Below are 3,938 nucleotides of genomic sequence, written 5' to 3'. Positions count from 1 at the left end.
TCCTCGATATCTGTTTGAATCTCTTTCATGGATTCCATTTCTTTCCTATTTTGTGCATTCATGCTTTGCATTTTCTTCCTATGCTGGGCATTCATGGCTTCTCTCATGGTCCCAAACCTTTTTTTTTTTTTTCTTTCTGTTTCTCTTCTACAGTCTCTATTCATTTCTTTTATTGTGCTCACCATCTCAGTAGTTATCTGGGAAATTATTTCTATTATCAATTTTTCTAGAGCCTGACTGATCTGTTTTGTTACTTCGTGTGCTATGATTTCAGGGTGTCCTGTTGGTTGATTTTCAGACTTTTCCACCACGTTTCTCCTATGATTTGCCATTGGTGAACTGGAAGTCTGTATTTGTGCCTTGCTTAACTATTTTCTCATTTTTATTTTTGTTGTTAGATTGTCCTTGGTTTAATTTCTGGGAAGTACTTTGATCTTCCTGATATAACTGCTTTTTAGGTTTTGAGTCTCTCATGACTCAGAGACTCTTTCATTTTCATAATATCATAAAGGACAACTCTTTAAATCAATCACAGCCCTTTAGCCCAATTGATAAAACTAGCAACACAATAGCATCAAGCACAGCTTAGAAATTGACAATTTGTTGTAGTTATTAATCTATCACATTTAAACCTTGTGAATTAAATCAGAATTGAGGATCAGTCCAAAATATGTTTACTGTGAATAAACTCTTCAATGTAGCAACTTTACCATTCAGGATGGGGACTTAGAAGGAGTTGGAAGGAGACGAATAGGTAGGTAGAAGGATAGGAGGAGGTTTCAATTGAAGCCAGAGGACACAAGATGATCACAGAAACTACATGAAAGTGTTGAAGACAAGATGGAAAGACACAGTGCAACACATAGAAAAGAATAGAACAACTTAATGTTAATAGGGAAACTATAAATTGTACTCACTTTCCTTTGAAATTAATGACAATCAAGAGGAGGAAAAAGAGAGAAGAAATGAAAAAGAAAGAAGAAATCTGAATTAGGGCAGGAACAGGAACAAAAAGGGAAATGAAAAATATGCTGGAGCAAGAGATTGAGTGGGAAAAATAAGAAAGAAAAAAGGAAGAATTTCAAGATTGTGAAAAAAATTAAAAACAAAAATTAAAAATTAAAAATAAGAAAAAAAGAAAGAAAAAAAAATTGAAGGGCCTCCTTGAGGGTATATCTCTCCTGTCACAATATACATTGTGGGTAGCAATGTGCAGAAATAAGTCAACTAATCTCAGCAACCCAATGGCAAACCCCTGAGATTCAGGCTGCAAGGCCCAAGTTGAGCTCTCCGACCTCCTACAGGGTTAAACTCTGAAAGGTTCTACTACAGGTTCCAGCTGCCTTTCCCCTGAAGATAGTCCAGGTTCTGATAGAAGGTGGTGATCTCTTCAACTCACCAACTGTTGAGGTGTGGTGTGCCTTTATTACAGTTGTTTGCTTTTGTTCTATTTTCTGGAGCTCAGTACAATGGCTTTTATGACCACTTGTGTCTCTGCAGTGTGGATGCAGGTACCAACATGACCAGGAAGCCTGAGACGGGAATACTGGAGGGGCACTCATGTGGCTGGGCAGTACTCACTGGTGTGATCTGATGAAGGTCTGGGGTGCTGGGGGATGGGGAAACAGCCTAGCTCCCTGTGTTGGCTAAAAGTCCTCACCAGTCTGCTCCATTTATTCCTTTATGTCTAGTGGTACTTGTGAAATTGGGCACACTGATGTCTAGAACATAATATCATATTAGTGGATCATTCCTTTTACTGATATGTAGTGGCCTTCTTTGTATCATCTGACTACTGTTTGGAAGCCAATTTTAATGAGTATGGCTACTCCTGTTTGATTTGGGTTCCATTAGTATGGAATATTTATTTCCATTATTTTACTTTCAATCTGTGTATGTCTTTGCTAATGAGGTATGTTTTTTGTAGGCAACAAAGAAATTGGTCTTATTTTTTAACACTATCTGCCAGTTTGTGTATTTTAATTGGAGAATTAAGATCACTAATATTCAGAGTTATTATAGAAAGGTATATACCAATTCATTTTTTCCATTAAGTTTATTAGCACATTTAAAGCAAGCAATACAGTTACATTTATCATTGGGATCTTATACCTTTGCATGATATATCTTGGTTGTTTTTCTTTCTCCACACCTCTGCATTCTCTTTGCCCCCTTCACCCTTCACTATTTGCAAAGATTTTGTTTCCAGTTCTTCATTTTTTCACATTTTTCTTTTCCCTTATTTCCTTTCCCCTCCCCTTCCCACATCCCCTTTAGCCATTTTCTTCCTGTTTCACTATCTCAATTATACCATTTGAACCATATTTACACTTTTAGTTTTTCACATCTGAGAAACTATTCAGTATTTACTCATGTGTCTTGTTTATTTCACTTGAGAGTTTAGCTTCAATGTGCATCCATTTAGCTATAAATATTTCTAGTTTCCCATTCCTTGTGGCTGAGTAGTACTCCATTTATAGAAAAGCCACCTTTATCCAGTCTCCAGTTGAGGGACATTTTGGGTTGTTTCCAAGTTTTAGCTATTACAAACTGTGCCACTAAAAACATGTTTGCACATATATTACTGTGGAATGATTCTTTTAATTCTTTTGGAAAGATACCCAGCAGAAGGATAGCTGGGTGAAATGAAACCTCTAACCCGCTCTTTGGGTTATCTCCATATTGATTTCCATAGTGGTTGCACCAGTCTGCACTCCCACCAACAATGGAGAAGGGTTCCTTTCTCCCCACAGTCCCACCAGCATTTGTTATTGGTTTAATTCTTGATAGCAGCCATTCTTTGTGGGGTGAGGTGGAATCTCAGTGTTGTTTTCATCTGAATCTCATGAATGACCAGTGATGTGGAACATTTTTTGATACATTTATTTGCTGCTGCATTAATTAATTAATTAATTCATTTATTTATTTGAGGCAGGGTCTCACTATGTAGTTGAGACTGACCTGGAACTCACTGTGTAGCCCACGCTGGTCTCAAACTCACAGCAATCCTCATGCCTCAGCCTTCTCAGTGCTGGATTTATAGACATTTACCACCACACCTGGCACTGCTTTTATTTCTTTGTCCGAAAAATGTCTATTCATCTCAGATGCCCAATTTTGAATCAGCTTTTTGTATTTGGGGGATCTGATATTTTTGAGTTCTTTATATGTTCTAGATAGCCCTTTGTCTGAGGAGCAGCTGGTAAAATATTATTTCCTACATTGTAGGCTGTCTCTTAGCTTTGTTGGTGATTTGTCTTGCACTGCAAAACTTTTTAATACAATGAGATCCCAGTTGTTTATTCTTCGTGGAAGTTCTCATGCTGCTGAGGAATTATTCATAAAGTCTTCCCCAATGCCAATGTCTTCGAGAGTTCTACCTAATTTACTTTCCAGTAAGTTTAGTGTTTCTGTTTTGATATTTACATCTTTAATCCACCTGGATTTTAGTTTCATGCGTGGTGAAAGATAGGGATCTAATTTTAATCTTTGACAAGTTGTGAGACAGTTTTTCCAGCACCACTTATTAAAGAAACTATCTTTCCTCCAGTGAGGAGGGTTACCTCCTTTGTCAAGGATGAGACAGCTGAGTATGTCAGGTGTTGTTTCTGCATCTTCTAATCTATTCCATTGATCCTTGGGTCTGTTTCTTTCCCAGTACCATGCTTTTATTTTTTTCACAGAAGCTTTGTAGTATAATTTCAAGGTGGGAATTGTGATACCCCCTGTTGCCTAGAATGTTTTTTTTCTATTTTAGGTCTCTTCTGGTTACAAATGAATTTTTGGATTTCTTTGTCAAGTTCTGTGAAACATACTGTTGGGTTTTCAATAGGGATTGCATTAAATCTGTATAGAAGTTTTGGAAGTATGGCCATTTTCACTATGTTGGTTCTTCCTACCCAGGAGCAAGAGATAGCTCACCATATATTGTCATCTAC

This window comes from Fukomys damarensis, unplaced genomic scaffold (assembly GCF_012274545.1).
Source record: "Fukomys damarensis isolate Sample0158 unplaced genomic scaffold, DMR_v1.0_HiC HiC_scaffold_36, whole genome shotgun sequence".
Taxonomy (NCBI): domain Eukaryota; kingdom Metazoa; phylum Chordata; class Mammalia; order Rodentia; family Bathyergidae; genus Fukomys; species Fukomys damarensis.
This window is presented reverse-complemented; position numbering follows the sequence as displayed.